The sequence below is a fragment of the Delphinapterus leucas genome, chromosome 9 (assembly GCF_059928025.1).
Source record: "Delphinapterus leucas isolate spDelLeu-1000000601 "Yukka" chromosome 9, BTC_Dleu_Yukka2, whole genome shotgun sequence".
In the NCBI taxonomy this organism is placed as follows: domain Eukaryota; kingdom Metazoa; phylum Chordata; class Mammalia; order Artiodactyla; family Monodontidae; genus Delphinapterus; species Delphinapterus leucas.
Genome location: NC_143137.1, coordinates 40048169 through 40072821, shown reverse-complemented (window position 1 = coordinate 40072821; position 24653 = coordinate 40048169). Strand labels below are relative to the sequence as shown.

The 24653-nt window shown below is 36.4% G+C and overlaps 1 protein-coding gene across 7 annotated transcripts in view; it reads right to left on the bottom strand.

Annotated features, from left to right (window-relative positions):
* The window catches only part of THAP5 (THAP domain containing 5), a 196289-nt gene that overhangs the window by 162986 nt on the left and 8650 nt on the right, over positions 1-24653 (bottom strand). The gene's annotated exons all lie outside the window — the stretch shown is intronic.

Here is a 24653-nt window from a genome sequence, read left to right as displayed (position 1 = left end):
CAAATGTGTCAAAAGTGGTTTGTGAAATTCCCGTGCTGGATGGAGATTTCTCACTGGACAATGCTCCGTGGTCGGGTAGACCAGTTAAAGTTGATAGCGATTAAATCAAAACAATAATTGAGAACAATCAACAATATACCACACAGGAGATAGCTGACATACTCAAAATATCCAAATCAAGCGTTGAAAATCATTTGCACCAGCTTGGTTATATGAATTGATTTGATGTTTGGGTTCCACATAAGTTAAGCGGACAAAACCTTCTTGACCATATTTCCACATGCAATTCTCTACTGAAATGTAATGAAAACGTTCCATTTTTAAAACAAATTGTGACGGGTGATGAAAAGGAGATACTCTACAACAACGTGGAATGGAAGAGATTGTGGGGCAAGCGAAATGAACCACCACCAACCACACCAAAGGCCCGTCTTCATGCAAAGGTGATGTTGTGTATATGGTGGGATTGGAAGGGAGTCCTCTATTATGAGCTCCTTCTGGGAAACCAAACGATTAATTCCAACAAGTACTGCTCCCAATTAGACCAACTGAAAGCTGCACTTGATGAAAAGCATCCAGAATTAGTCAACAGAAAATGCATAATCTTCCATCAGGATAACTCAAGACTGCATATTTCTTTGACGACTAGGCAAGATCTGTTACAGCTTGGCTGGGAAGTTCTGATTCATCCACCATATTCACCAGACATTGCACCTTCGGATTTCCATTTATTTCGGTCTTTACAAAATTCTCTTAATGGAAAAAAATTTCAATTCCCCGGAAGACTGTAAAAGGCACCTGGAACAGTTCTTTGCTCAAAGAGATAAAAAATTTTGGGAAGATGGAATTATGAAGTTGCCTGAAAAATGGCAGAAGGTAGAGAAACAAAAGGGTGAATACATTGTTCAATAAAGTTCTCGGTGAAAATGAAAAATGTGTCTTTATTTTTACTTAAAAAACGAAGGCACTTTTTGGCCAACCCAATATATCAAATTGCATGTTATATACCTTAAATATATTTAACTTTTATTTAAAAAATATTTTAACTATACTATTAGCTTGTAACTTCTGTCATATTGAAAATACTATCAATACAAGTTTTCAAAAGGAAATAGCAAATGTGTTCTTTATTTTAACACTAGATGGCAGCCCAAAGTAACAATTGTATCTGTTTTCAAAGCTTGTTACTTGAGTTTTCAGCTTAATTTATTTAAAAAAGGGGGTGAGATAGAGAAAAAAAGAAAATGAAATAATAACAATCATATTGTTTTCGAAACTCTGCAATAGATTCTCAGGGGTTTTTTTTTCCTTAAAAGGGATATTTCATAGTAACTCTTCCTGTGTGAAGTAGATTGAGAAGATATTGTTAAAATATAACTCTTTAGTTATAAGGGCAAAAATAATTCTGAAAGCAAATATTTTGGCTTAGGTCATATTTAGAGATTTTCATGCTTTATTTCAATAACAGTATCTGCAAACAATTTTTGAACCCAAATTATGTTGATTCTTGCAAATAATTTGTAGAGAACACAGTTGTTTTTGTAGAGAATTGAGATTTAGGTGACCTATTATTATTATTTTTTAATGTCTGAAATTTGCATAACATTTGAATTACCTTAACACAGGATTTCAGGCGACTTCTCTACATCTTAAATCCTTAAAAGGCTGGAGTATATGAGGAACAAGCCAGTACCTTACTGAGGTTTCCCCTTCAATGACAGACAGCCTTTGATTAGCTCAGGGAAACTTTTATTCTTCTGACTTGTAGATAGTGTGATGAAATATTTCTCCAACTATTATGCTATATGATTTATGACTGCTGAAATCTATATCAGCCAAAAAAAAAGAAAACTAAGAAAGAGAAAGCAAGTTAAAATTTATCCTCTCTGTCACAAGGTTGAATATGTGGTGTTCATTGCGTGCCAAGCAGAGTGAAGTGTTCAGAAGATTACCAATGTGAAAAATTTGGTTGTTGTTGCTTTAATAATCTCAAGCTTTCATAACAATTACACATAGAACACAAATAACTTCTTTTTCTGAACCATTTCAGGGTAAGTTGCTGACCTGATGCCCCATCACTTCCTAATATTTTAGTGTGAATTTCCCATAAACAAGACCCGTGTCTCCTACAAGTCATTACACAACCCTCAAAACTGGAAAATTAATGTTGATACAAGACTACCATCTAATCCACAGACGCCATTTAATTGTCATATTTCTTCAGTCTCTTTCACTCTGGAACAGTTCTTAAGTCTTTCCTTGCCTTCCATGAATTTAACACAAACTAGATTTTTTTGTAGTTTGTCCCTCAGTTTGGGTTTGCTTCATGATTAGAGTCAGATTATCTATCTTTGGTAGTAATATCACAGACGTGATGCTGTTTTCTCATTATATCTCATTGCCATGAGGTGGTCCACAATTTTAACTTGTCTCATTACTGATGACATTCACTTTGGTCACTTAATTAAGGTGGTATCAGATTTCCCCACTGTGAGGGTTTTTTTTCCTCTTTGTAATTAAGTATTTTGTGGAAAGCTATTTTGAAGCTATGTTTAATCCTATTCCTCAACAAACATTGGCCAGCTATCATGAAAATATGCTTACTATCACTAGCATTCAAGTAAAAGCAAAGAAGGTAACAAACATTTTTATCGTAAGATTTTTTTAAAGTTTGAGAAAAATCTCTTAATGGTAAGGGTGAAAGGCAATATTGTTAGAAGTGATATTAGTACTGCTTTTTGGAGTGCAATTTGGAAATAATAAAATAAGTTTTAAAGGTGTATATTTCTTGGTATAGTAATTCTATTTCTATATATCGGTCTTTAAGAAATCCACAGAAATGGACTGTTGGGAATTCCCTGGCAGTCCAGTGGTTAAGACTTGGTGTTTTCACTGCCATGGGCCCAGGTTCGATCCCTAGTAGGGGAACTAAGATCCTACAAGCCAAGTGGCGAGGCCAAAAAACAAAAAAAGGAGAAAAGAAAAAAGAAATCCACACATGCACAAAGACGTATGTTCAAGAGTGTACACTGCAGGGCTTCCCTGGTGGCGCAGTGGTTGAGAGTCCGCCTGCCAATGCAGGGGACGCGGGTTCGTGCCCCGGTCTGGGAAGATCCCACATGCCCTGGAGCGGCTGGGTCCGTGAGCCATGGCCGCTGAGCCTGTGCGTCTGGAGCCTGTGCTCCACAACGGGAGAGGCCACAACAGTGAGAGGCCTGCGTACAACAAAAAAAAAAAAAAAAAAAAAGAGTGTACACTGCAGCATTATTTGTATTAGCAAAAAGTCAGAAATGACCTAAATCACTTCAAGTGGGGTGATTAATTAATAAGCTATGGTATATCCATGTTCTGGAATTCTTTTGAGTTAGTTGAAAATAAATAGAGGTACATGGTTTAACTTAGAAGACTTCCATATTATTAAGGGGGAAAAAAAGTGAGTTGTATCCCTTCTCCATATCTTATGCTATATGCAAACATCCAGTCTTTCACCAGATCTTGTCAAAATATATCCTGAATCCAACTACTTCTTATCATCTTCACTATTATCATCCTTTGCCATTCAAGGCCCAGCAAGAAACATGTGGCTCATTAAAACCAGCTAATTTGAGGAGGATATATTGAAGGGATTGTTTAAAGGTATGAGTAGAGTTTAGGAAACTCAACAAGGGATAGTATAAAACCTTGGGGTTACCAAAGCACAAAGCCTTATCATTATAGGTTTAAAGGGGCAATTGATGGGAGATGTTACAGAACCAGGAGAGAACAGATGTTTGGACAGGGGCTGCTCAGGAGAAGCTATGGTAGAGGAATGGACCAACTCCTGTGACCCTGCAGGGAGTGAGCCTGGAGAATAAGTATCCTCCTAACTCTCCTCCTGTTCTCCAGTTTCTGCCAGTATCTCCTATTGGCTGAATCAAACCAGCCTTCTGGGTACAAAACACCCGTGAAGGATAGAAAGGGATCTGGAGAGGCAAACAGAAAATATCTAGCACACACCCTAGTCCAAGGCGCTATCTTCTCTTGCGAGAGCCTCCTAACTGCTTCGAATTTTTCTCAGAGCTTTCTCTCTTGCCTCTATTGTCACTTAAGAAGGAGTTAAAGGGTTCCCTTATTTCTCTGCTCAAAATTCTTTAAAGGCTTCTCATCACACAATAAAATCTAAAGCTACTGGCCATCTCTCCATCGTCACTGCCAACCATTCTTCTCAAGGTCACTTGCTGTTCCTGCCTGGAACGTTCTCTCCCCAGATATTCCCATGGTTTTTCCCTCTGTTTCATTTGCATTTCATTGCAGAGATGAAAATGTCATCTCCTCAGAGAGAACTTCCCTGATCATCCCCTCAAAAATATACTTATTATACTCTATTCCATACTTTGTTTTATTTTTCTTCACGTTAATTTTTACCCTCTGACATTATATTATATGCTTATTTGAAATTTTAAAATCAACTTTCTCTCTTCAAATTGCTTTTAAAAATTTTTTTTAATTAAAAAGATTTTTTTACTTAAAAATGTTTCTAAATTTTTATACAGTTTTAAAGGTTACTTTCCATTTACAGTTATTACAAAATATTGGCTATATTACCCATGTTGTACATCCTTGAACCTATCCTACACCCAGTAATTTGTACCTTCCCCTCCCCTCCCCTTCCCTGGTCCCCCACTGGTAACCACTAGCTTATTCTTCTCTCTTCAAATTGAATGTAAGCCTAAAGAGGGAAGGAATTTTTTTTCCTGGTTTGTTTACCATTGCAAACTCAGAATACAGAATAGTTCTTAGCAATAGATGCTCATTAAGTACCTGTTAATAAAGGAATGAATGAATTAATGAACCCTCCAGAATATAGGAGGAAGCAAGAGCTTTTGCAATGTATACGAATAATCCACAATACACCTTTTGATATATACATAAATAACCAAAAATAACAGCTTTTAAATTATGGTTTTTATTGAATTACAATGTAATCACGTCACAAAACAATTTGGTCTGCTCAATGAGTAAAATATTTTTTATATTTTAGTAACCTCAGGAGATAAGATAGATTTTCTATTCATTTCCTAACAATGGTTGCCAAATACAAGCCACTCTACTACTGACATAGGACTTTGTATATCCAGAGAAATCAACACTTTCTAAAATGGTCATTATTATTAACTGATTTATGAATTTATCTAGCTATCGAGCTTTGGGATAGGTATAATTTAGTGTTTATAAGCCATTTTCTTTAAAAAGTCTGCTCAGTAGTTAATGGCTTTTGTTAAGACCACAGAAAAAGACTTGAAAAATTGCCCTTCTGAGTTAAAAACAAGGCTGGAAGTTTAAGTCATTCAACTCAGTTTCCTTTCAGTGGGCATATAAGCCAGTTCACCTTCTCTTTATTTTCTTCGGTAATCTGAACAATTTTGATAGTACTGCTTTAAAGCTAAATAAAAAGAGCTCACTTTATAGGAGCATGGTATCCATATGAGGCTTACAATAATTTTTAATATGCCCCAAGGAGATGATTCTTTAATGGCAACTATTTCTCTACATTATTATTATTATTATTTTTTTTTTTTTTGTGGTGCGCAGGCCTTTCACTGTTGTGGCCTCTCCCGTTGTGGAGCACAGGCTCCGGATGCGCAGGCTCAGCAGCCATGGCTTACGGGCCTAGCCGCTCCACGGCATGTGGGATCTTCCCGGACCGGGGCAAGAACCTGTGTCCCCTGCATCGGCAGGCGGACTCTCAACCACTGCGCCACCAGAGAAGCCCTCTACATTATTTTTGTTTAAGGAGAATGATCCTTGCTTGAGCAGGAATCAAGGACTTTAGATATTGACTGTGTTTTCTGTTGCTATACAATTATTCTTCATTAAAGAATAAAAAGGAATATTAAAGACTCACAATAAACATATTCAATTATTTTACATGCACTTTCCAATTAAGTTCTCACCAAGCCAAATTAGGTATTAGGCTTTTACTAAAAGTAATTTATGATCCAAGATGTTCTTTTTAAAGCCCTAGAGATTTGATTAAATTTAGCAGTCCTTTTTTTTTCTTCGGACACGTAGGCTCAGCAGCCATGGCTCACGGGCCTAGCCGCTCCGCGGCAAGTGGGATCTTTCCAGACAGGGGCACGAACCCGTGTCCCCTGCATCGGCAGGCGGACTCTCAACCACTGCGCCACCAGGGAAGACCTAACAGTCATTTTCATTTATATGTTCACCTTTGTTGTATTGCTTATGATCCTCTTGGCTAAAGCAGCTTGCAAAGCTCAGAGTAACTTTTAAGTTACAGAGGGCTCCACATGTACCCATCACAAAGCCTTTTAACACGCCAGTGAGAGAATTCTCTCAGGAAGCAAATCCCCTATCACAGATTCATTCAATCACAAAGATTTGTTTCAAAGCAGTCTGAAATCTGAACTAGCCCAGTAAGTTTACCAGCCAAAAACCTCACAGCCCTACCTTTGCATCACTACTCAAACATTTCCTTATACATGAAGATGTTTTTATTTTCTCTTTAAGATAATACTGAATAATCTAAAAGTCCTGTTCATTATAGCACCTTGAACATAAAAATAAGTCAGAATTGGCTGAAGACCATAAAGAGTCAATCATCTTAAGCTGAAATAACTGTGTTGGCAAGACCTTTTATAATTTTTAGAAATTATAATCCCATTCTCGCACTGTGGAGAGGCACGAAGTTGCCTAGGATATACTACTCAGCATGACAGATTTGGTGGTGGCATTTTTCCAGATCCTCTCTCAACTAATCTGAAATGTTACAGCTGTATTTAAAAGGCCAGATAATAGGGATGTTTGCCTCCATTTACATAATAGTCATTGTTCTGGTTATCTTCTTCTGTGTCACAATCTAGAACTTAGTGGTTTAAAACAACAAGCACTTTATTATATTTCACAATTTCATTGGTCAGATATTTGGGCATGGCTTAACTTCTTCTGTTCCATATGGCATTGACTTAAGTTACTTAGTGGCATTCAGCTGGTAGATGGGCTGATCTGGAGGGTTCAAGATGACTTGACCTCACATCTGATGCCTTGATGGGTATGGCTAGAACATAGGCTCAGACTATTGACTGGAGCACCTTCACATGGCTTCTAGAGCATGATGAGCTCAGAGAAATCTGCCTTCCTACATGGCAACTTGTTTCCCCAAGAATGAGTGTTTCAAAAGGCCCAGGCAGAAGCAGGGCTTTTTATGATCTAGTTTTGGAAGTTCCAGAACATCACTTCTGTCGCATTTTATTCATCAAGCAAGTCACTAAAGCTAGCCCAGATTCAAAGAAGAAAAGGAACGGGCTCTTTCTTCTGTCTCCTGATGGGAGTATGGCATGCTTGTACAGGGAAGGAAGAAATTGATAGTAGCCCTCCACCATCACGATGGTACTGGAATCATGATGACTGTGGGGCAACACCAAGCAGTCCATCTCCAAATGATTACTTTACAAAAAAGAAGTATCTTTAAACTATTGCAATCTGTAGCAGCTATGATCTATAATTTTCAATTCTAGGCCTGAAATATCTCCTAGTATTTTTGATACTTAGTAATTTTGATACTGAATTATTCCAGCCCAAAATATCTAAGACCTATATGACCTGGATTTTCATTAGTAGTATTTTTTATCCCAGTGATAGTTTTGATCCTTTGCCAAATAAAATTTTGTAAGCTATTCCAGGTAAATGTACACATGGGAAAACATAGTACATTGCAAATCAGAAGTTAACAGTAAATCATGCCATCTTGAGCCAGCAAGATATACACTTTATCACTGGGGCCTTATTTTCCCATATGAAAAGGGGATTAAAGATGGTATTTAACTCAGGGGTCACTTAATAACAGGAACAAAACAGGGGATAGATATGATTACAGATCCTACAGACTTTAAAAAGATAATAATTGTAATGAACACCTAAATGCCAATAAATTTGACAACTTAGGTGAAATTAATGAAGTCTTTGAAAAACACAATTTACCAAGACTAGTACAAGATCACAAAGAAAATCTGAATAGTCCTGTTTCTATTTAAAAATTTGAATTTGTTTTCAAAAACTTTTCCACAAAGAAAACTCCAGGCTCAGGTTATTTTGCTGGTAAAGTTTACTAAACATTTAAGGAAGAAAATGAGATAATCCATGTTCAAAATGATCAACAATCTTCTAAATAAAGGACATTGACATAGAATGGGTTAAAACAAAATAAAAAAGCGGGCTTAGAAATGAATGTGAAACAAACTTTCCATAGGTTCTCTTTAAATCCCACATTTTAAATGCAGTAAAACAAGTTGAGGAGGAAGAGATAATCAAAAAAAATTGCTAGAAACATGTCTCAGAAAAAACAGTTCCAAAGTATATTTTGTTTCATTTTGTCTTACTTTAAGAAATATAAATTGCCATAGTTTATGTGGAATTTGATGCTATGTTAAAAAACAGGCATATTGCTAAGAAAGACAAAATTGAATTCAATTACTCTATAAAATGAATTGATATAAGATTTAGGAAGATCAGTAAATGAAGCATAGCATTATTCATTTTATGATGTGGCATTAAGAAAATCCATATTGTGTTAAAGTGTAGTGAAAATGACTTTTCATGTCTAAATACATGAGTATGGTAACCAGAACAATCATAAACAGTAAATATGTGTCACTTCAAAGGAGTTAGCAGCAAACATCTTATGGCAATAAGATTGAAGGACAGTTTCTAAGTCTCAGAGTATACTTATTTTGCTCCCAGTTCAATCATGAAAATTGTGACTAACTGAAATATTTACAAACACTTCTAGGAATAATATATCTGTGAAGATATAGAATAAAATGTAGGTGGAGTATAAACTTCATAAAATAAAATCCAAATCAAGAGATAAATCACTCAAGATGAAGATAATTGTCTAGAAAAATATCAAAGGCTTCCCTTAAAAATTTCAGTTTAGGGAGTTCCCTGGCAGTCCAGTGATTAGGACACGGTGCTTTCACTGCTGTGGCCCAGGTTCAATCCCTAGTCAGGGAACTAGGATTCCGCAAGCTGCGTGGTAAGGCCAAAAAAAAATATTTCAATTTAGAATTTAGATAAGTCCAACATAAGGAAGATTTAGGAGTAGCCAATAAGTCACCTATAGTATTACTGGGTTTTAGGTTTTTTTAATTTTATTTATTTTGTAAATATTATATATATTGCAATTGAAAACAGAAGTCTTGGAGTAAATATTTTGTGACTTTCTGAGGGATGCCTCAAATTGAAAACAGTGATATGTATATTTTTAACTATCTTAAACTTCTTTGCCCCCATTTAAATCTTTGCTAAGGTTTTCATCTCTTTTAATGTTATAACTTCTATGGCTTCTTCTCTATTTGCTGTTAACGGGTAAATCGGAGATATACATTACAGCAAAAAATAAAGCCAGCACAGTTACCTAACAGGCTTTGAGACTGAACAACATAAAATTTCTATTAAGTTCTACAGCATTTAAAACTAACTAGATCTAAGCATAATGCAATATACTCTATAAATCATCTATCATTCACCAGAGGGCAGAGAGCAGAAGTAAGAAGAACTACAATCCTGCAGCCTGTGGAACAAAAAGCACATTCACAGAAAGATAGACAAGATGAAAAGGCAGAGGGCTATGTACCAGATGAAGGAACAAGATAAAACCCCAGAAAAACAACTAAATGAAGTGGAGATAGGCAACCTTCCAGAAAAAGAATTCAGATTAATGATAGTGAAGATGATCAAGAACCTTGGAAAAAGAATGGAGGCAAAGATCGAGAAGATGCAAGAAATGTTTAACAAAGACCTAGAAGAATTAAAGAACAAAGAAACAGAGATGAACAATACAATAACTGAAATAAAAACTACACTAGAAGGAATCGATAGCAGAATAACTGAGGCAGAAGAACGGATAAGTGACCTGGAAGACAGAATGGTGGAATTCACTGCTGTCATAAAGTACAGACTAAAGAAAAAAGAATGAAAAGAAATGAAGACAGCCTAAGAGACCTCTGGGACAACATTAAACGCAAAAACATTCGCATTATAGGGGTCCCAGAAGGAGAAGAGAGAGAGAAAGGACAGGAGAAAATATTTGAAGAGATTATAATCGAAAACTTCCCTAAGATGGGAAAGGAAATAGCCACCCAAGTCGAGGAAGCTCAGAGAGTCGAATACAGGATAAACCCAAGGAGAAACACGCCGAGACACACAGTAATCAAATTGGCAAAATTTAAAGACAAAGAAAAATTATTGAAAACAGCAAGGGAAAAACGAAACATAACATACAAGGGAACTCCCATAAGGTTAAGAGCTGCTTTCTCAGCAGAAACTCTACAAACCAGAAGGGAGTGGCATGATATACTTAAAGTGATGAAAGGGAAGAATGTGCAACCAAGATTACTGTACCTGGAAAGGATCTCATTCAGATTCGATAGAGAAATCAAAAGCTTTACAGACAATCAAAAGCTAAGAGAATTCAGCACCACCAAACCAGCTCTACAACAAATGCTAAAGGAACTTCTCTAAGTGGGAAACACAAGAGAAGAAAAGGACTTACAAAAACAAGCCCAAAACAATTAAGAAAATGTCATAGGAACATACATATCAATAATTACCTTAAACAAGAATGGATTAAATGCTCCAACCAAAAGACACAGGCTTGCTGAATGGATACAAAAACAAGACCCATATATATGCTGTCTACAAGAGACCCACTTCAGACCCAGGGACACATTCAGACTGAAAGTGATGGGATGGAAAAAGATATTCCATGCAAATGGAAATCAAAAGAAAGCTGGAGTAGCAATACTCATATCAGATAAAATAGACCTTAAAATAAAGAATGTTACAAGAGACAAGGAAGGACACTACATAATGATCAAGGGATCAATCCAAGAAGAAGATATAACAATTATAACTATATATGCACCCAACATAGGAGCACCTCAATACATAAGGCAACTGCTAACAGCTCTAAAAGAGGAACTCGACAGTAACACAATAACAGTGGGGGACTTTAACACCTCACTTACACCAATGAACAGATCATCCAAAATGAAAATAAATAAGGAAACAGAAGCTTTAAATGACAAAACAACCAGATAGATTTGATATTTATAGGACATTCCATCCAAAAACAGCAGATTACACTTTCTTCGCCAGTGTGCACGGAACATTCTCCAGGACAGATCATATCTTGGGTCACAAATCAAGCCTCAGTAAAGTTAAGAAAATTGAAATCATATCAAGCATCTTTTCTGACCACAACGCTATGAGATTAGATATGAAATACAGGGAAAAAAATGTAAAAAACACAAACACATAGAGGCTAAACAATACATTACTAAACAACCAAGAGATCACTGAAGACATCAAAGAGGAAACCAAAAAATACCTAGAGAAAAATGAGAATGAAAACACGACATTCCAAAACCTATGGGATGCAGCAAAAGCAGTTCTAAGAGGGAAGTTTATAGCTATACAAGCCTACCTCAAGAAACAAGAATAATCTCAAGTAAACAATCTAACCTTACACCTAAAGGAACAAGAGAAAGAAGAGCAAACAAAACCCAAAGTTAGCAGAAGGAAAGAAATCATAAAGATCAGAGCAGAAATAAATGAAATAGAAACAAAAAAACAATAGCAAAGATGAATAAAACTAAAAGCTGATTCTTTGAGAAGATAAACAAAATTGATAAACCATTAGCCAGACTCATCAAGAAAAAGAGGGAGAGGACTCAAATCAATAAAATTAGAAATGAAAAAGGAGAAGTTACAACAGACACCACAGAAATACAAAGCATCCTAAGAGACTACTACAAGCAACTCTACGCCAATAAAATGGACAACCTGGAAGAAATGAACAAATTCTTAGAAAGGTATACCCTTCCAAGACTGAACCAGGAAGAAATAGAAAATATGAACAGACCAATCACAAGCAATGAAATTGAAACTGTGATTAAAACTCTTCCAACAAACAAAAGTCCAGGACCAGATGGCTTCACAGGTGAATTCTATCAAACATTTAGAAAAGAGCTAACACCCATCCTTCTCAAACTCTTCCAAAAAATTGCGGAGCAAGGAACACTGCCAAGCTCATTCTATGAGGCCACCATCACCCTGATACGAAAACCAGACAAAGATACTACAAAAAAAGAAAATTACAGACCAATATCACTGATGAATATAGATGCAAAAATCCTCAACAAAACACTAGCAAACTGAATCCAACAACACATTAAAAGGATCATACACCATGATCAAGTGGGATTTATCCCAGGGATGCAAGGATTCTTCAATATATGCAAATCAATCAATGTGATACATCATATTAACAAATTGAAGAATAAAAACCATATGATCATCTCAACAGATGCAGAAAAAGCTTTTGACAAAATTCAACACCCATTTATGATAAAAACTCTCCAGAAAGTGGGCATAGAGGGAACCTACCTCAATATAATAAAGGCTATATACGACAAACCCACAGCAAACATCATTCTCAATGGTGAAAAACTGAAAACATTTCCTCTAAGATCAGGAACAAGACAAGGATGTCCACTCTCACCACTATTATTCAACATAGTTTTAGAAGTCCTAACCACAGCAATCAGAGAAGTAAAAGAAAAAAAAGAATACAAACTGGAAAAGAAGTAAAACTGTCACTGTTTGCAGATGACATGATACTATACATAGAGAATCCTAAAGGTTCCACCAGAAAACTACTAGAGCTAATCAATGAATTTGGTAAAGTTTCAGGATAAAAATTAATGCACAGAAATCTCTTGCATTCCTATACACTAATGATGAAAAATCTGAAAGAGAAATTAAGGAAACACTCCCATTTACCATTGCAACAAAAAGAATAAAATACCTAGGAATAAACCTACCTAGGGAGACAAAAGACCTGTATGCAGAAAAGTATAAGACACTGAAGAAAGAAATTAAAGATGATACCAACAGATGGAGAGATATACCATGCTCTTGGATTGGAAGAATCAATATTGTGAAAATGACTATACTACCCAAAGCAATCTACAGATTCAAGCAATCCCTATCAAATTACCAATGGCATTTTTTACAGAATTAGAACAAAAAATGTTAAAATTTGTATGGAGACACAAAAGACCCCGAATATTCAAAGCAGTCTTGAGGGAAAAAAATGGAGCTGGAGGAATCAGACTCCCTGACTTCAAACTATACTGTAAAGCTACAGTAATCAAGACAATATGGTACTGGCACAAAAACAGAAACATAGATCAATGGAACAAGATAGAAAGCTCAGAGATAAACCCACACACCTATGGCCAACTAATCTATGACAAAGGAGGCAAGGATATACAATGGAGAAAAGACAGTTTCTTCAGTAAGTGGTGCTGCAAAAAGTCGACAGCTACATGTAAAAAAATGAAATTAGAACACTCCCTAACACCATACACAAAAATAAACTCTAAATGGATCAGACACCTAAATGTAAGACCGGGCACTGTAAAACTCTTAGAGGAAAACATAGGAAGAACTCTCTGTGACATAAATCACAGCAAGATCTTTTTTGATCCACCTCCTAGAGTAATGGAAATGAAAACAAAAATAAACAGATGGGATCTAATGAAATTTCAAAGCTTTTGCACAGCAAAGGGAACTACAAACAAGAGGAAAAGACAATCCTCAAATGGGAGAAAATATTTGCAAATGAATTATCAGACAAAGGATTAATCTGCAAAATATATAAACAGCTCATGCAGCTCGATATTAAAAAAACAAACAACCCAATCCAAAAATGGGCAGAAGACCTAAATAGACATTTCTCCAAAGAGGACATACAGATGGCCAAGAAGCACATGAAAAGCTGCTCAATTATTAAAAATTAATAATCCTTAATTATTAGAGAAATGCAAATCAAAACTACAATGAGGTATCACCTCACACCAGTTAGAATGGGCATCATCAGAAAATCTACAAACAACAAATGCTGGAGAGGGTGTGGAGAAAATGGAACCCTCTCGCACTGTTGCTGGGAATATATACTGATACAGCTACTATGGAGAACAGTATGGAGGTTACTTAAAAAACTAACAATAGAATTAACATATGACACAGCAATCCCCCTACTGGGCATATACCCAGAGAAAACCATAATTCAAAAAGACACATGCACCCCAATGTTCATTGCAGCACTATTTAGAATAGCCAGGTCATGGAAGCAACCTAAATGCCCATCGACAGACAAATGGATAAAGAAGATGTGGTATATATATACAATGGAATATTGCTCAGCCATAAAAAGGAACGAAATTGGGTCATTTCTAGAGACATGGATGGATCTAGAGACTGTCATACAGAGTGAAGTAAGTCAGAAAGAGAAAAACAAATATCGTATATTAACGCATTTATGTGGAACCTAGATAAATGGTACAGATGAACCGGTTTTCAGCGTAGAAATCGAGACACAGATGTAGAGAACAAACGTATGGACACCAAGGGGTGAAAGCAGGGGTGGGGTGGTGGTGGGATGAATTGGGAGATTGGGATTGACATGTATACACTGATGTGTATAAAGTGGATGACTAATAAGATCCTGTTGTAAAAAAAAAAAAAAAAATCATCTATCATTCAAATACCGCCACTAGAGATAGCATATTATTAGGTTTTTCCACAACTTAATTGAGGGCTTACTAGGTGCTTAAGGCATTCAAAGCATGATACCCCAAAATATACCACTTTGACTAAGGACTGTTTTGAGCTGCAGGCAATTGAGAGGATGCAGATACATAAAAAACTTTCTGTCCTCTTTCTTTCTGCTAGGAAGGACAGGAGGATTCTTAACCACCAGAGACAACCCCAGACTCTTATCAGTACCAGAGGAATCTAAATAACAAAACTTACTTAAAGAGCCTTTATCTGCCATTCGTCCCCTCCCCCAGCCCCATATATTCACCTACCCACAGTTTGCTGCCTCTAAAGACCTAAACCCCTTCTCCTTTGTCTTGGCAGTTTTCCTTTTTAAGAAACCATATAAGCCCCAAGTTCTGTCCATACCTTTGAGTTACCCATCACAGTGAGTTCTCCCATGTGTATGTCGGATGGTAGAGGGTATAGGAATTTCTTCTCCCCTACACTGACAAAGGTAAGTTTTGGTCCCCACCTCTTAGGAGCTTGCAGTCTAAACAGAGACTGATACATAAGGAGGTAACTGTGGCAAAGAATGATTTAGTTATATTAATGATATGAATAGAGTCTGCAAAGACAGAGTGAACAACTGACTAGTACGAATATCTGTGTGTGTGTGCATCAGTGTGTGTGTGTGTGTCTGTGTGTGTTGTTACCTCTTGGAAGAGGTAACATTTAAACCTGTTCCTCAGTGATACACAGGACCAACCAACCCCCCAGGAAGTTCTGGTTCAGTTCTTTCCAGATTAACAAAATGAAGACGAAAGACAGATGAGATGTGTGGGACCATTTTGTCTAAGTTGGAAGCAATTTCTCCCATGACAAACACTATGTGTTAAAATCAGGGTCCTCCATTCGCTAGTATTAGCAGTGGCATCTCTTCACCTTCAGTATTTTGCTGTTGCTAACAAAGGAGTGGTTTACCTCATTGTGCCTTGGACTAGCTTTTTGTCTTTTTTCCCTTCATTAAAAGGCTTTGTTTACAGTACTTTTTTTTTCAGAAATGTATTTCCATGGTTTTTTCCACTAATGTGCTTCTGCCTACTGACAAAGAAGACTAGAATTTTATTACTCAGGAAACTGGATGTTTCAGGTCTTCTGAGTCCTACCTCTATGCCTCTCCTATATCCCACTACATTATTTCCCTTTGCATTTTATCATTTCCCAAATTAATGAAACTAAACAGGTGAACTGAAAGTTGATATGCTGAAGGATGTTTCAAACCTCCAAATCACCAAATTTTAACAAGGCAAAATAAATATCTCTTTAACATATTACTTGATGTTCCAGAGAAATAGATGCATGCTTTCTTATTTAATGACTTGCTGGGGATTATCTGAATAATCGGAATGGTGTCTTTTTGCCCTTCCCTCCTCACTCTCTCAAAAGTTTCTTCTCATAGTTTAATACCATATCATTGAACTGACTTCTTTTTCATCTGTGGTTTAGATATGTTCTAGTCTCGTAACAGTGAATTCATTTTTACCTAGACTAAGCAAGGTTGAAAGCTCAATAAAATTAACCTCATTTCACATTTATGATGTTCTAGTCCACTGTGCATATTTAAACACCATGCCTTTTTATTAATGGAAATCCTAAACCATGCACTGAAAAAAAAAAAAAAAAGATTAGGCCTGCTCTGAATTTGGCTCCTGCTCCATTGCTTCTCATTTTGAATTATATTCCAGCAACTAAGAAACAAACGAATTGAACTTACACAGTATTTTCTAATAATTAAAAATAATACTTATTTAATATCTGAAATAAATTTTGACATTCTATATAGTAATTTGAAGATTAAAATTTATTTTCCATAAAATGTGAAACAACACTGGTCTAAAACTCATAAGAATTCTTGTGTAGAACTTACCCAGCCTGCTTTTGGATATGGGTCAATTTTTTTTTCAGTCCTAGTTTTACTCCCGATGAATAAAAATCACAAAACTGAATTGGTGGTTTTTGTGTACTCAAATCTAGGATAGTAGCTTTCCCATCTCTATGTTTCAAGGTTTTTAGAGAATAAAATAGGTAAAGAGCTCTATGCCTCTCTAAAAAATGGCACAATGTGGAACGTAAGGCAATGCTGCCCTGACCAGTGCTGTTTAAATTTTTTGGAATCATTTGTCTCTTTCCTAATTTAACAGAAATTATGGGTTCTCTTTCCAGAAAAATTCCTGCACACAAAATTTTGCATTAAATTTTAGGGCATCCAGTGACCTTCCTAGAGGCTTCCCAAAGACCTCCAAGTTATAAAACACTAGTCTAGAAGGAATGCTACTTCACCTTTACTAGGTATTGTTTATGGCATGCCATAAAAGATTTAAAGTAGCATTATTTACATTACAATTCACGTCAATAATTTAACAGAGCCTACCTGAATAATGGGGCAATAATATATTCATGGAGCTGCAAATTGGTTAATTTATTTGGTGGCTGTCTCAATGTGGAGCCAGAATTAGACCCAGCAAATAGTTCCTGAAATATGGTTTAGTAGGTGCTGTTATTCACTTGACAAATATTTATGGGGCTCCTATTATGTACTAGGAATTGTGCTAGGCAATGAAGGTAAAAAGCCTGTAAAATAAACACACTTTAAGGGTATGAAAACTTACATTGGGGGTATGAAAACAAGTAAAGAGCAATAATGATACTAGATGATAGGTATTATGGCAGGGTAAGTAAAGGCGGCAAATAGAGTAAATAAGAAGGGCATCTGGAAGGGCAAATGAAGGCTCTCTAAATAAAATAATGAACAGGTCAGTCCTGAAGGATGAATAGGAGCTAGCCCATATCTCTTACACATGTGCTTAAAATGTCAGCATTCTTTGTGTCTTGTTACAAAAACTGCTGTCCTTCATTACCTGCTCCCTGGAGTCAACCCCTTCCAATGATACATGCAGATTCTTTGTGTATTACCTCAAAATAACACACTTAATTTGCATTTTAAAGTTTTTGCATTTAGGCATTATCTTTTGATATCCTACTATGGTCGATGAGGATTTTGCTCTCTTTAATTACCTCATTTTCCAACCCCTTGTTCCTGGACTTAGCATAAACATATGCACACATACACACATCCCTCCCATGCCATACCTCATCTTCCCATTCTGTCAGTGTTTACGTTGTATTTACAATATTTTGACCATGTAAATGCAGTTAGGTACTAAGATATGATGCCTTGAACTTTCCTGTACATTTTGCATCAGTATTTGTCTGTCTGGATCGTTTTCTCTGTACTTAATATTAACTCAACTCTAAATTCTACCCTAGATATGTAAGTTTCCTTTGACGATGTTCAACACATTATTCTATCAATGTTCATCTTCTTGAAGAACTCTATCCCTGAGCCATCTGATCTACTACAATTTGGACTGCTGGCTCTCTAGATCTGTGGTCCAGCTGTCATGTTGGGACTGCCTTTCACCACCAACTCCAGATTTCCTTTGCTTCTTTCTTGATTTGAATTTCCTTTTTCCTACTTTTAATCTCTTGATCAGTTTAATGATAAATTAAATCATTCTAGACTAATCATTCTCTTGATTTTCTTTTATGGCCTTATTTCCCTAGGACATATTTTCCAATAGCGTCCTTGGAAAGGGTACAGAGGAGGCAATATTTTGAGAATTTGGATATAGAATTTGATCTTAGAACTTTTTCCCTCATAATTTTCAAATCATTGATCTCTTGTCTTCTTGCTTCCATGATAGTCATTCAGGGGTTTGAAGCTCTTCTATTCTTGAACTTTTGTGTTGCATGTGCTTTCTTGCTGAAAGTCCTCTTTTTGTGTCTAAAGTTCTGACCTTTACAAACAATCTGCCTTGGTGTATCTATTTTCATCCACTGTTTTCAGCACATGATGGGTCTTTCTATCTGGAAATACATGTTCAATTCTAGAAGATTTTCTTGTACTATTTCTTTTACTATTTCCTTTGTTATGAATTTTTTAAATGACTACTATTTGGATAACCAACTTCCTATATGTATTAGTTTTTTAGGACTGCCATGATAAAATACCAGAGACTGTGTGGCTTAAACAACAGAAATTTATTTTCTCACAGTTTTGGAGGCATGACCAAGGTATCAGCAGGTTTGGTTTCTCCTGAGGCTTCTCCTCTTCGTTTGCAGCAGATTGCCTTTTCACTGTGTAACTCACATGGTCTTTCTGTGCTCTCAAATTCCTGGTGTTTCTGTGTGTTGAAATTTCCTTTTCTTATAAAGATTCCAGTCAGATTGGATTAGGGCCCACTCTAATGGCCTCATTTTATTTAACTAAATCACCTCTTTAAAGGCCCTATATCCAAATACAGTCCCAGTCTAAGGTACGTTTTTTTAATGCTTCAACATCTGAATTCAGGGGTAGGGGACACAATTTAGCCCATAACACTGGACTTGTTTATTTGAAGTTTACTGTCACTTTTTCATTTGTGATTCACAGAAATCAACTTCTTTTTCTCTTTATTTCCATACAACCTCCTCATTCTTGACCATCCTTGTCTGTTCCTAGTATATATCCTCCCTTTCAGAACTTTCCTTTTACTCTTTAGCTATATTTATCAAGACAAAGTGGAATAGAAAGATTCAAAAAGAATAAATTGCTTTGAACTTAATACTTAATACATGATGAAATTCCATTTCATTTTTACTCCATAACTTCTCCAGGCTTTATTTTTACCTTTAATTCACATATACATTCATTCATCATTTAGAAATTTTCACTATAGATTTTATTGGATTGTTGGTACATATAATACTGGCATTGTTAAGGCATGACTACCTGAGTTATAGTACCAAGACGCTAATCAGTGACCATTAAAAACAGTCAAATTTATTGATTATTTAGGAACAACAGATTCTTTAACATCTTCTTTCAAAGGAAAAAGTGGCATACATTTTAATGCCTAAGATGAAAATAATCACATTTAAGTCATTCTTAAGGGCAGAATATTGTTTTGGGGGCAAAATCCACATCACTCTTAACCCAGCACATTGTGAAAAATCCACTTTATAATCAATATATAATATATAATAATCAATATAATTATTTATCATATATTTTCTCTTAAATATCAAATAAAGCATACATTTCAAATATACAGAAAAATCTGAATATGTGTTTATTAATATAGCATCCCTGTGTGATTATCAGAGAATTAAAAAGTAGTTTTAATATTTTTATCCCCTTAGGTAATATATTTTACTACAAATAACTGAAGTAAGAGAAGAATATGTTAATAGTTCACCCAACATAAGATATTTTGCTAATTTGTTAGGCTATTTAAGCTAAAATTTCTTAATTTAAAAGACATCTATAAGAACATTTAAAATACATTTCTGGGAATTCCCTGGCAGTCCAGCGGTTAGGACTCCACGCTTCCACTGCAGGAGGCATGGGTTCGATCCCCGGTTGGGGAACTAAGATCCCGCATGCCACATGGCGTGGCCCAAAAATAAATAAAATAAAAAAATAAATCTCATATATTTTAGAATCTGTAGGTTCCAGTTCCAATAGTGAATATTCGTCACATTTCCATTACCTGAATGTATGTAATCAAGTCCTTCTAAAACATAGGGTCATTCAATGACCTTACACTTGACAAAAATACAACACTATATTACAATGCCTGAAGAGAAGACAAAACACAGATAGTCGTGAATGGAAAAGCTAACACTAATAAAACAGCACAGATACATGAGATAGTCAATACTGTGGCCCAAGACTCTGGGATCCAGGGCAATCTAGAGCCCTTGGCATAAGTGTGGGGGACATAGAGGTGGAGTCTGAAAAGGAATGTCCATTTGAGGGAATGAATTATCTCTAGTATGAAAATATAAGAAAATGCTTCTCTTACATTATCTAGAAGGTGTAGAATTTACAGAGAGGGAACAGGTGATTAAGTTTACTAGTGATGCAGAACAATAGGTCACCATATTTAATTACACAATGCATACTATTTATATACATGCCATAGAGAAGACTATTAAAAACCTGAACCTTGGAACAAAACCACTGAGGTGTTTGTGACAGACTAATGATTAATGATGGGCTGTCTTTAGGGTTTCTCTGAGATTGTGAGTAAAGTGAGATTATTATGTTAAAGCTTCTTTTATTAAAGTATTAAATATATATCATATTAATTAAACCTAGGTTATTTATTTCAAAATTGGGGATGGAAATAGCTCTAAATTTATATTAAAACAATTTAGCTGATTAGTTCATATTAGAGTTAAACCTACTCTCACGCCTGTAAAGGTTTTATGTTATCCTCTCCAGTACTGCCTGGTTCTTATTTTCTCTGGGAATAGAGAAGTGGGCCAGTGCGTCATTACAAGCTCAGAGGAGAGACATGAAACTAGAATTTGCTAGCAAGTGGGAAAATGATATGCAAAAATGTCATCCTCATTTGGCTCACATTTTACTGCTGCAGAGAACTAAAGAAGTCAGCTGTTCCGCCTGCACCCACCCCACTCCACGCCACTTCAACCACTTATTAAAAGGGAAATTGCCCCTTTTCAGAGTTTTAGTGAGTTAGAGGAGCATTCTTCTGCCTACCATAGTGCCTAACTTCAATCCCAAGTTTACTGAATCCAAATCATCAAGTCTTTCACTGTAAATCCCCACTCCCCCTCAAATGTTCTTAAAACAAAGAGCAATCATAACAAAACTATAAGAATGACGTCTAATCAGAGTTGACCTTTAGAGTTACTTTAATAAGCCTAACACACTCTTTCGTCATTTCAACTAAAATATGTTATTTTAAATTCTGAAACATTTTAAAAAGAGTAATAAAGCAAACCTGTATCTATTATTTCAATAGATATTTTTGTCTTTATTTAGCTCACTTATTTTTTTAAAGAAGTGACACATAAAATCTCTCCACCATCACCCCTTCTTGCCTCCTCAGAGGTAATCATTAACCTGAAGTTGGTGTGCTTTTTCATCCTTTACATAGGAATGTAAATATAAGCAACATGTATTACTGTTTTGTGTATTTTAAAATTTTAATTAAGTAGTAGACTGTTACCAAACCTTTTGCAACTTACCTTTTTTCACATAGTTTGGGTATTTATTCATGTTGATGCATGTAAATCTAGTTCATTCATGTTAACTACTGTATAATACTCTATTGTTTTGGTTTATAGAGGTGTTTATAATTTTTTTTTTTTTCAGTAAATTATGTGATGAGATCCTCAGCTTGGGGGAGGAGGAAGGGGTAGTAGGAGGGAAAGGGAGCAGTGTGAGGGAGAATTGAACTGGAGATAGAACTAGAACTACACAATCAGCTCTCCTGGTTCTTAGGCCTTCAGACTTGGACTAGAACTACACCAATGGCTCTCCTGGGTCCCTAGCTTGCCAACTGCAGACCTTGGAATATCTCAGCCTGAAGAACAGCGTGTTTCTCTGGAAAACACAGCCTAAAACACTGCCTAACAATCCACCCCAAAAGAAACATTTTGCTTACAATTTTGTGGTTAAGGAATTCAGGAAGAGCTTAGCTAGGTGGCTGCATTTGCTGCATTTTGAGTCTCGAGTTGCTGGGGCTGGAGAATCATTTTCCAAGGTGGCTTCTTCACACGTCTGATATCTCATTCTCCAGAGTTTCTCCATGTGATTCTGCTTTTCCAGCATGATCTCAGGGTAATCACACATTACATGGCACTGGCATTCCAAGAGGAAGCAAAAGCTCCAAAGAGGATGTGAAAGCTGCCAGGCCCATTAAGGGCTGAGTCTGGAACTGGCAGTGTCACTTTCACTGTATTCTACTGATCAAAGCAGTCACACGCTCTTCCAGATTAAAAAAAAGGTAAAGAGAGCTTCCCTGGTGGAGCAGTGGTTAAGAATCTGCCTGCCAATGCAGGGGACATGGGTTCGAGCCCTAGCACAGGGAGATCCCACATGCCACGGAGCAACTAAGCCTGTGCACCACAACTACTGAGACTGTGCTCTAGAGCCCGAGAGCCACAACTACTGAGCCTGCATGCTGCAACTACTGAAGCTTGTGTTCCTAAAGCTCATGCTCTGCAACAAGAGAAGCCACCGCAGTGAGAAGCCCGCACATCACAACGAAGAGTAGCCCCGCTTGCCGCAACTAGAGAAAGCCCACGTGCAGCAACAGAGACTCAACACAGCCAAAAATAAATAAAACAGGTTTATTAAAAAAAAAACAAGGTAGAGAAATAAACTCCACCCCTCGATAAGGGAATGGCAAGGTCATATACTGCAGAAGAGAATACAGGATGAGATATATTTTGTGGCCATTATTTGCAAAATAGAACCTACGACAGGGATGATAGACTGTGGAAGAGTGGTTGGTTGCAGTGTGAGTTGTTCTAATAACTGTGCTAAACAATAGAAGGTGGTAGTCAGAATGAGGAGCTTGAAGGTGACGTTTTTCAATGGGATGCAAGTACTGGTGATGACAAAGGTCTACCACTGACCACAGAAATGAGGTGGCTGAAGAGGAATGGAGGAAAAGTTCACTGGAGATGAGGTGGTCAAGTAACCAAAAAGCCAGAGGGTGGAGAATAGGTTAAAATGATAAATGAAACAAAGGCCCTTCCTTGAAGGAACTTATCTCTTATACAGATACATCTTGTCTCCCACCCCCACCCCCAACCTTCTCTGTAGCTTTTTCCCTCTGACAATTGTGAATGAGTATTTCTACCCACCCACCTCACCCACAAAAATACAAAACAGCATAATCTAAAAAAGAAAGATGTACTTGAACACCAAATTAGTTGGCAGAACTGTTCAATTTAGCTAGAAACAGAAAAATTTATCTGCACATTAATATTCCAACTCTTAATATATGGCTGATTTTTTTTCAAGATCGAAAATATGCAGAAAAGTTCCCTGCTTGATGTTTTTATATATATAGTTTTTATATATAAAGTTGAGATTTTTTTTTAATAACTGCAAAAGAAATTCAGTCACACCTAATGATTAACAGAATGTAGTGGTGTACTATCTAAACAAATCATGCTGATGTGCCATAATAAATTGTCTATTAGTAAAGAAAATACACTTTAGGGCACAGCATCATATCACAAATTACAGTAAGGATACTTTGCAAGAATTTATTCAAACTAGAGAATTCTGAGTAACTGTATCTTTTGAATGCAGCACTTAAAAATGTTAACAACTCTGGGGCTTCCCCAGTGGCGCAGTGGTTGAGAGTCCGCCTGCCGATGCAGGGGACATGGGTTTGTGCCCCGGTCCGGGAAGATCCCACATGCTGCGGAACGGCTGGGCCCGTGAGCCATGGCCGCTGAGCCTGCGCGTCCTGAGCCTGTGCTCTGCAACAGGAGAGGCCACAACAGTGAGAGGCCTGCGTACCGGGAAAAAAAAAAAAAAAAGAAAAAGTAAGAACTCTGTGCATTCTTTTTCTTAAAAAAAATGACCTTGTGTGTGTCACAGAAGTGCTGCTTTATTGCTGCAGAGGTCAAAGTTCAAGGCTCAAGAGGTACAGGAAAGAATACAAAGGTAGCTTTAAGAAAATTGGTTTTGTTTATGTATAAAAAAGGTAGTTTATAAAACTTAATTTACAAACCAAGAACAAAGTAGTATGCATGCCTTATGTATAAGCATCCTTAAAACGTCAAAATTTTTGCAATGCATAGCCAGAAAACAAAAAACCACCACTGCCCCTTGCCAAAACCTGCATGATGTTTAGATCAACGTCACATATTATTTATATGATGAAGTCTTTCTAAATTTGACTTACCAATCTCCCTGACATGTAGGCATAAACAGCTTCCTTAGACTTATTTCCTTTTTAACTATCAGATAGAAAGTAGGAAATAGTCTGTGGTGGGGATAGCCTTCTACAACAAAAATCAGTTAATAGGTGGCATAGCAGATAACTGGTAAATGGTACTGTCCATTGGAAACATGGAATGTTTTAAAGATTATATGAAGATCTATATCCTTCCCTAATCATTCTCAAGGTATCAAGGATATATTTGTTAAGAAGGTTCTTGATTTTAGGTGACCA